The following is a 10,330-nucleotide window of genomic DNA, read 5'->3' on the forward strand; positions in this document are numbered from 1 at the left end:
TAGCGGATTAAAACACGGATAAATTTTTCTCTTTTGAAAACATACTATTTTCTGATTAAATCACTTTCTGTATTTATAAACAATTCAAATTGTAATTATAACTCATACAAATTGGAAATATTTAATCTCGCTTAAACATATCATACCACCATGAAGTTACCATAAACAACATGGCTTCACACGATAAGGATGATAGTTAATCACACAAGGTGATAATCTCCTACCAACATCGCTCAAACAAAACGGACAGAGCTCCGATCGTTTGTTTTTCGGACATCTAGGGATAATTTCCTCATGATATCTCAATATGATAAACAGTTCAATAAATACTAACATCATCTCAATCTATCCAATAGGCGTATAAGCCATTTCATCATAATTGTATCAAAATACATAAATGTCCACAGGCTATATAAATGGAAACTTAATAATACAAAACATATGATCAAAGTCCTTTACATGCATCAACAACATGAAAGATATCCAATTACTTTTATCATAGGGTAAATCCCTCCTCCATGCATCAATAGTGCACAAAAGATATAGAAGTGAAATAATCTATACATATGACCTATGATGCACGGACACGGGACACGACACGACACGCTGACACGTTAATTCTAAAAAATGTCATATTTCGACACGTTGAGACACGTTTTGATATTAAATAAAATTTTTAATATATATAATATAATTTATATTTAATACATATAAGAGTCCATAATAAGTCATATAACCAATCAAATATTTAAATTTCATAATATAAATATAAATATAAATAATTTTTCGTACTTTGTTAATTTTTCATGTCAAATTTCATAATAGAAAAAAATTAATTTATAAATTATTTCTTTTATATTTAGTTAACAAAATAAAATTAAGATTTAAAAAAAAAAAAAAAACTTGTCCGAAAACGTGTTCGAGCGTTGACCACGTGTCGGAAAAAGTTGACTGCGTGTCAGAAAAACGTGTCGGAGAGTTGATCGCGTGTCCCCAAATGTTGACCGCGTGTCCTTGTCCGTGTCGGACACGTGTCCGTGCTTTCCAGCATATGGCTCAACATATATCCATAGGCATAATCAAAAGAGGTATAGACATCCCTTATACTCTCCATAATACATGTATGACATGTGAGATATAAATATATACATCAAAATAAATCTCACATTCATGCAGTATCATGGCAATCTAGCCATGTCTCATACCTTGTGATGCTCATGCACCATTAATACCTGTACCTGAAATCCCCATAACGCGGAGTGAGATATGTATATACATCTCAGTAAACTAGGGGCTCTTGGAGATTTCTCCAACCCCAAGTTCACTTCTGCATAAAAGTAGTAAATCATATGATACAACATATACATATCTATGCTATGCAAATAATGCTCATCTAAACATTTGTCCAGAATGCTCATGCCACAATAACAATAAATCCTACTGGCCAGAGAAACTACACTCTATGAATTACACAAGGAAATCTCCTTGATACATACCAAGTGCAAAAACATAGCATACACATACATATATCAAATGCATCACATCAAATTTATGCAATTACATATTCCACATAAACCACTACTCCTTCAGAGCATGGTGGAACAAGCATGGGATAAATTCCAAGTTTCGAAAGCTTACCTGTAGTAGCTTTCCAATCAATGCACTCAATTTGCGTCTCAAAGTGTCCACATGCTTATCCAAGCATCGACACTCTAGATTCCACTAGGATGACCTATCAAAGTCACTAGTGGGGTCAACATACAATCCATTATAGAACATCAAACAAGGTATATAAATCCTAATAACCCATTACTTGCGTTGCAAGCAATCAAGCCTTTTACACATGATATTTTTGAAAATATCAAACCAAGTCCAAATGATGATCTAACTCTTTTTCTACCATTTATTTTGGCTCCTTAACATACTTCCCAAAGGACCAAAGGCCACACATGCCTCTAACCCTATCAACCATCAAAATATAGCAATATGCCAACCTAACATAATCCATTTTCAAAACTTTGTGGAAATGATATTTCCTTACCTCAAATGGCTCCACAAAGATCCAAGGAGTAGATTTCCACCCTTGGATGAGATCAAACAGACCTCCCTTGCTCCCAAACTCTAGAAAATTGCCACTTTCTCTCCCTTTTTCTCTTCACGCACTCATTTTTAAGGAAATTTGAAATAAAGGTTAGGTTGGTGTTGTGATTCTAAGCAACCTTGAGTTTCACTTCAAGACAAACGGATGATTACACAAGAAGTTGCAAATCAAACATCTAAGGCTATGGTGGTCGGCTCATAGAGAAGGAAGAAAGAAAGAGACGCACGCGGGGAGAGAAGTAATGAAATGGGTTCTATGTAATAACTTAGGATATTTTAACTTACACGGGTCAAAGCAACTTTAAGCGGTATTTCAAGCATGTCTTCTCATTCATTTTACTCATATAACTTGTTCTTAGACTTTAACTAAAATTATTTTATTATATTCCATTCAATTATTTTTAAGTTCCGGTAACTTTTGCCTACTAGCATTTAATTCCCAAAACTCTCACTTTTTGCACTTTTTTCAAAAATACCTTATTTTTATCCAATTAGATTTTTAACTTAATTAGACCATTAATTTCACGATTAAATTTTTAATCAATTTTTAAATCTATATTACACAGGTTAGGGTTATTATAAGAGTGGTAAGTAAGATAGGTATAATAAATAGGTAGGTAGAATAATCTATTCTTTTTTACTTATTTTTTGTGCCTACCTTGCCTACCAGTACTCTCCAATACCGTTAGATCATAATCTCAAGAGGAGATAGAAATAATAAATGTTAGTTGAGATTCTGATCTAACAGTATTGGAGAGTGAAAAGTAAAGTAGGTAGAATAACCTTTGCAAAAAAACTATTTTTCGTGTCTACCTTGCTTACCACTCTCCAATGTCGTTAGATCATAATTTCAAGAGGAGAAAGAAATAATAAATGTTAATTAAAATTATGATCTAATGGTATTAGAGGATGGTAAGTAAGATAGGTATGAAAAATAGGTAGGTAAAATAACCTATTTTTTTATTTTTTATTTTTGGAATGCATAAATTAAAGAATCCTGAAGTGGGTAGTTGGTAGCACTCAATGTCTCTATCAATGCTTTCATTCTCCAATGGTGTTGTTGTCCGTTCGATCTATCTAACTTACAACAAACATTAAAGCTAGAGTTAATTAGTAGGTATACAAATTCAATTCAAATTCTTCATTAAACACGTGGTTTTAACTTTACCGTTTGACAACAGCACAGTAAATTGAGACTTAATTTGCTGTCCACAAATTGTCTATTTTTGGCTTTATTTTGTCTTGTATAAATTAACACCTCTTCAGCCATCACACACACTCACGGAGAGAATTGGGACAGAGGTTCATCAAAGAAATGGAGAGAAAAAGCATAGATAGAAGAGTGCATTGTCTAGTCTTAGCATATCCAGCTCAAGGCCACATTAATCCCATGCTTCAATTCTCAAAGATTTTGCAACATGAAGGGGTGAGAGTAACACTGGTCACCACCCGTTCCTTCTGCAAGAACATGCAGAACGTACCTGCTTCCATTGCATTTGAAACCATTTCTGATGGTTTTGACAATGGTGGGGTTGCAGAAGCAGGGAGCTACAAGGCCTATTTGGAACGCTTTTGGCAAGTAGGGCCACACACTCTTGCTGAACTTCTTGAGAAACTTGATAGATCAAGTGATCATGTTGATTGTGTTATTTATAATTCATTCTTGCCTTGGACTCTAGAGGTTGCAAAGAGATTTGGGATAGTTGGAGCTGTTTTCCTCACTCAAAATATGTCTGTCAATAGTATATACTACCATGTTCACCTAGGAAAGCTTCAAGTCCCCCTCACAGAAAATGAGGTTACCCTTCCTGCGTTGCCCAAACTTCAACTTGGGGACTTGCCTTCTTATTTCGACTTCACAAATATAGATAATCCAGTTTTGCTTGATTTGTTAGTGGGTCAGTTCTCCAATATCGACAAAGCTGATTGGATCCTCTGCAATTCATTCTACGAGATGGAAAAAGAGGTTAGCAGCTCAAGTCTTGTAACACTATTAGACTTACACACACACACATTAAGATCTTAATGTTTTTTTTTTCCCAATAAATATTTTTTGACATGTACGTGATGGTTGGTGACTACATATTGCATATAGGTAGCCGATTGGACGATCAAGATTTGGTCCAAATTTAGGACCATAGGACCATCCATACCATCTATGTTTTTGGACAAGCGACTTAAAGATGATGAAGATTATGGTGTTGCACAATTCAAGAGTGAAGAATGCTTGAAATGGTTAGATGACAAGCCAAAAAGATCTGTTGTTTATGTTTCTTTCGGGTCCATGGCAGTACTCGATGAGGAGCAAATGGAGGAATTAGCTTGTGGTTTGAGAGATAGTGGACGTTATTTCTTGTGGGTGGTGAGAGCCTCTGAAGAGACTAAGCTCCCCAAAGGTTTTGAAAAGAAGTCAGAGAAAGGATTGGTAGTGACATGGTGCTCACAACTGAAAGTTCTAGACCATGAGACTGTAGGGTGTTTTGTAACACATTGTGGTTGGAACTCTACATTGGAAGCTTTGAGCTTAGGAGTTCCAATGGTTACAATGCCACATTGGTCGGACCAGAGCACCAATGCAAAGCAAATTGTGGATGTCTGGAAAACTGGAATCAGAGCTGCGGTTGATGAGAAAAGGATTGTGAGAGGAGAAGAATTGAAGCATTGCATAAGGGAAATAATGGAGAGTGAGAGAGGTAAAGAGGTGAAAAGCAATGCTATGCAATGGAAGACTTTAGTTGCAGGAGTTTTTGGTAAGGATGGAAGTTCTCAAAAAAACATTGCAGAATTTGTGAATAGCTTGTTCAATTTACTACCAACATGCAATGAACCACAAATTATTTCTTGTCGAGTGATTGTTGGGGTTCACTGTGGTGCTCCGTTGCAATGATGCATGTTACATTATTGGAATATTGTACAATGACACGTGGTACTGGTGGGTCATAATTTACCAGCTTTCCTTTGCATTTCTGATTGTACTTGCTTTACTTTTTGCTTGTGGCCTTCCTTTATTGTTTTATGTTGTATTTTATTCCCCATGTTTTGCTTGCGCCAACTAATGTATCATATCTTTTCAGTTGCTTTCTCAATAAAATTTTAGCTTTTTATTGAAGCACTACTAAAAATAGTATGATTTGGGAACGGATTTTAATTGGGACAGATAGAGATGAAAAAAACAATTCATTTTTATTTGATACGGATTCAACCATGAAATAAGTTCTGTTTTTAAGAGGGATGGATTTTGATATAAAAAAAAATTCTATCCCTATTTGGAACGGATTTACAAATAGAATATTTTTAATTTCTACAATCTGTCCCTAATTCTGTCTCTAATAGGGACAGAATATTGTTCATCCCAACTTGGGAAGAATTAGGGACAAAATATTTTATTGTTTCTAAAATTCGTCCCTAAATTCGTCTCTAATAAAGATGAAAAAATATTTGTCCCTAACAAGGACGAAAAATAAACTGTCCCTAATTGAGATGGATTTAGTGACTTAATTTTGTATTTAAGTGTTATTGTGTATGAGATTGCAAAAACATGAACTTTTTGCTGCATTATCTAGATTGGATGTTTGTATTTAAAAAAATAACATTATGTGATTTATAAGACTAAAATCTCAATCACTCGCAAATAGAGAGATTGATAAACTCATAATTTATCATGTTTTGTAAGACTAAAATCAAAATAATTTACTCTCAAATCAAACCTAAAGCATAAAAACTTTGAGTTATTTGGCTAGGAATCATTAATCATATTCCCCTAAAATATTTGATTAATTTTTGTTATTTTTTATTAATCATTGAACAGTTATAATGAACCAATGCCTTTGTTTTGAAAAAAAAAAATCTTCATAAACTAAAGCATAAAATAAAATTTGTTTGGTTATCTATTGTTTATTGAGTTGTATTTATCTTATGTTGCATAAGATAAACAAGTTTCCTACACACACACAAAGTAAGATGAGTTCCACATCTATTTTCTGTCTCTCCTCTTACATGTGGATTCCACTTATAATTTTATTTCTATAATATGTGATAATCATTTTGCTACGAAATAAGATAAATATAACCCTTATTTATTTGATGGTTTTGAAAACTTGTTCTTCATAATTTAATTTTAGGATAGAAAAACAATGATGCATGGTACGTTATCGGAACATTGTAAAATGAGGCGTGGTGCGTCATAATTTACCAGCTTTCCTTTGCATTTATGCTTGTATTGAGCTTTATTTCTTGCTTGTAGCCCTTCTACATTGCTTTATGATATATTTTATTCCCAGTTTTCTATTGCTTTCTCTATGTTCCGTGGCCTTGCAATCAGTGTCGGACGCAGGATTTTTAATAAGAGAGGGCGAAAATAAAAAATATTATAAATCATAAATAAAAATACTTAAAATACAATACAAATTTAATATACAAAAAATCAAAAAACAAATCTACTACAGAACTTAATATCATTTCACTTGACTCTTGCTCTACGTGTTTTCATATTGTTAAACTTATATAATTAAATCCGTGCTAAAACTCAAAACAATTTCTTTTTCAATACATGTAATCAAAGAAATATATGGTAAGAGCGAGGTCATCTTCTGTACATCTGTAGTAGATATATCTGTCTTTTAACAGGTGACACTTGGATAAAAAAAATATTTTTCTCTCGTTTCTATACAAGTATGACAATTATTTCTCATTTTTTATTGGATAGATGCACTGAGCGAATGGTACAATAGTAGTACTATAGATATTTCCGATAAGAGCATGAGCAGAAACATGAAAAACTGAAGAAAAAAGCATGTACAACACAATAGTTTCATCATCACATTTTTTTACATATATTATATAAAAAAAATTTCCAAAGTTAAGGGGGGCGGGGGTCCACCCTAGGCCCCCTACTCGATCCGCCCCTGCTTGCAATGGGATTATTTTAAAGAGCTCCAGAACCACCATTTTATTGGCTGGTCATTCACCCAAAATAAAAAAATTTGGTTTCATTTAAATTTCTTTTAAAATAAAAATAAAAATCTCTCACGGTCCCTCCTTTTTTCTATTTTTGGCCAGACTATGGTGTACCGATGCACTAAAAATACATGGCCTTATCCAGCCAGCCACAACACATGGCCTTGATCATATTAACTCTAATCGGTTGGACAAGACAAGACTTACCTACTATTATTAACTGCATTGCTCTAACCATTTAATGCCTAAGGCTCACTTGGGTCCCAGAATGTTAATGCTGTGGACCTTCTTTGCAAATTCGAAAACATTATACCATTTTGGATTGGCGAAGTTAGAAGAAAAAATAGAATTAAAAGGGAAGAAAGTTTAAGTTCCTTTCCAATTTACGAGAAAATCTTACTACTTGTAATTTTTTTATTTTAGAATACCTCTCTCTTTTTTGGAACACGTAATTTTTTTATCTTTTTTTGAATAAATCACGTGTATTATTCACGGAACACATGCTCTAACTCCCAGTTACTTAACTCTCATGCATCAATTGAGCTACCATCATTTAGTACTACTTGTAATTATATTTGTGGATTTATGATGTTAAATGAGAACAATGATATGAGCATGTGTTGTAATTGCTGTGGATGTAGCATGAGATTATATTCACTTAAAATATATTATACTGTGTGAAAAAAAAATTAATTGCAACTTTTAAAACTTAATTATAACCAATGTCTCGTAAAAATAAATTAATTTCATGCCTTATGATTTAATTAGTGTTTTCAATATCTCAAGACTAATTTTTTTTATCTTTTCAATAATATTTGGATAAGTTATTCTATCTACTTATATTTTGTGCCTATCTTATCTATCAATCTCCAACACTGTTAAATCATAATCTCAAGAGAATAGAGAAATAATAAAGTTTTGTTGAGATTTTGATGTTTAAAAATTAATAGCTAAGGTAGGCACACACAAAAAATAGGGATAATATCTTGTCTCTACAAAATAGAGAGAAAAGTGAAAGAACAGACCACAAATATCAAGAGACTAAAACCCAGTGGATTTGAATTCCTCACCTTCCAATACCAACAACACAATTGTTGTGAATGGAATAATACCTGTTGTTTCCACCTTGGCCACTGCCCCCACCACCATCCTTTTGGAAAACCCTTCTCTGGTCAACGATTTTGGTGACCGAAAACCCATCGCCTTGTGGCCAAGGATGTACCATTCTCTGGTGACAAACGCTTTATGGGAAGCAAGGACCAAGATTTTCGAGAGGCTTCTTGACCCACCAAGGGATGCTCGTCCCCAAAGTGAATTACTCAACAAGACTCCTTGACAGAGCAAGACTAGCATTTAGAGGTGGTAAACGAGTCAGGGACTTTTCAGGGGTCTTTGGCTCGGTTCGTAAAGGCATGAGCTTGTTTAATAAAAAAGCTCGTGTTGGAACCAGTCTTGGACTTGTATAAAAGTTCGTTTAATAAAAATGTCTCATTCTCTAATTCAGAAGCTCGGCCTTAGAGCCTCCCAGACTAGCCTAGTATATAAATATTTATTTATATTTTTTATACTACTTGTAATAACTTTCTTTCATCAATTTATTTCACCCCATTTTATTGGTTTAACAGACTTTTTGAATGATTTTGTTATATATTATGCTATTTGGATATATATTGAATTTATGTATATTTATTAAATTACTAGTGTTGTTCTATATTATCCTTCATCCTCCTTCACACAAACAAACCCACAAAAACTCATTCGTTCCACTGTGCACTGCTCGTTTGTGTCAATTTATTTTTTATTTTATTTATTTTATTTTTATTTTTGTTGGCACTTTTTTTATAATGGGCTAAGATAATATAACATGTTATCTACCTTCTCTCACTTTTATTTTTTTTATTTATTGTAGACTTTATAAATTATTGCTGCAAATTAGAAGCTAAGGTTTCTATCTGGAAATTGATTTTTTGTGGAATTCCGTTCTCTTATTTTTATTCTGTAACATGCTAACAGGCTAAGACAGACTTTTTATTTTTTGTAAATAAACCAGGCCACATGCCAATATTATATTCGTAACAGGTAACTAAGGCCAGTCGGACACGTTTAAATACAGGCTTGACCCGTTAAGATCAAAGCTCGGCTCGGCCCGTTAACACCCCTACTAGCATCCTCTACAATTTCTCCTTTGATTTTGTGCTTAGAGAGCAGTATAGGGATCCTTCGAAAGAGGTTCGAATTGGGAAGTTTCTTGAAGATGTTGATTATTTCTGTCTTAGTCCCATTTTAAAGTTTCAAGTTTTTTTCAGTCAGGAAAAAAATTATGTTTAACTTTTCAAAACTATTGAAGCAAGCACGCCAATGAACGTGTATCGCTCAACTTATCAAAAGTTGAAATCATTGAGGTCCATCCTAAAATTTTGTCATAATAGGGAGCTTGTGCAACACAAAATCATAATGCATGACTCTAGTATGTAGCGTGTGTTTAAAACATGACCATTTGAGAGGACCTACAATTTACTCACAAAATTTTAAAACAATTCTCTTAGGAAATATTTTCATTTATTTATCTAGATTTGAATTATCCTAAATAATTGACTTAATTATTAATCTAGTTTTATGAATCATAATAATTATTGTTTATGAGGATAATTTGAAATCAAATAATAATCATAACGACTATTAATCATTAAATTTGTTAGGCACATATTTCGAAAATTAGAATTAATGTCATAATGACCATTTAGGGGTGTGCAAAAAAACTAGTTCACTTGTCCTGCCCTTGACCCGACCTTGACCTGACCCATAAATACCTATATTTTTTTAACTGGTTTAAATACTGACCCACTTTTATTTGGGTCAGTTTTAGACTTGACTTGTTTTAATATTGACCCATTGACCCAAAACTTAACCCATACCCATTATGTGAAAAAAAAATCACAATTATATTAAAAGAAAAGTTTTAATGTTAAACAATTACGTCAAAAATTTTTGACGAAAAATATTTTCATCAAAATTTGTGACTAAAAACATTTCTGTAAAAAAATTTGACAGAATATTTTTTTTGTCAAATTTTTTTACGGAATCTAAATTTCGTCAAAATATTTCACAAAAAAATATATTCATCAAAAATTTCGACGAAACACATTTCCATCGAAATTTTTTGACGGAAAAAAATTTCATCAAAATTCTTTACAGATTTTGAATTTCGGCGAAAGTTTTCGACGGAAACATTTTCATAAATCTTTTTGACAAAAAAAATTTCGTCAAAATTTTT

The 10,330-nt window shown here is 32.9% G+C and overlaps 1 pseudogene; it reads left to right on the top strand.

The window, feature by feature from the left end:
- The first annotated feature begins 3,415 nt into the window (after positions 1-3,415).
- On the top strand, positions 3,416-4,788 carry LOC133311536 (UDP-glycosyltransferase 74G1-like; annotated as a pseudogene).
- Positions 4,789-10,330: the final 5,542 nt, after the last annotated feature.

Source organism: Gastrolobium bilobum, unplaced genomic scaffold (genome assembly GCF_033153095.1).
Source record: "Gastrolobium bilobum isolate Gb01-03AN ecotype WA unplaced genomic scaffold, APGP_CSIRO_Gbil_v1 utg1846, whole genome shotgun sequence".
Taxonomy (NCBI): domain Eukaryota; kingdom Viridiplantae; phylum Streptophyta; class Magnoliopsida; order Fabales; family Fabaceae; genus Gastrolobium; species Gastrolobium bilobum.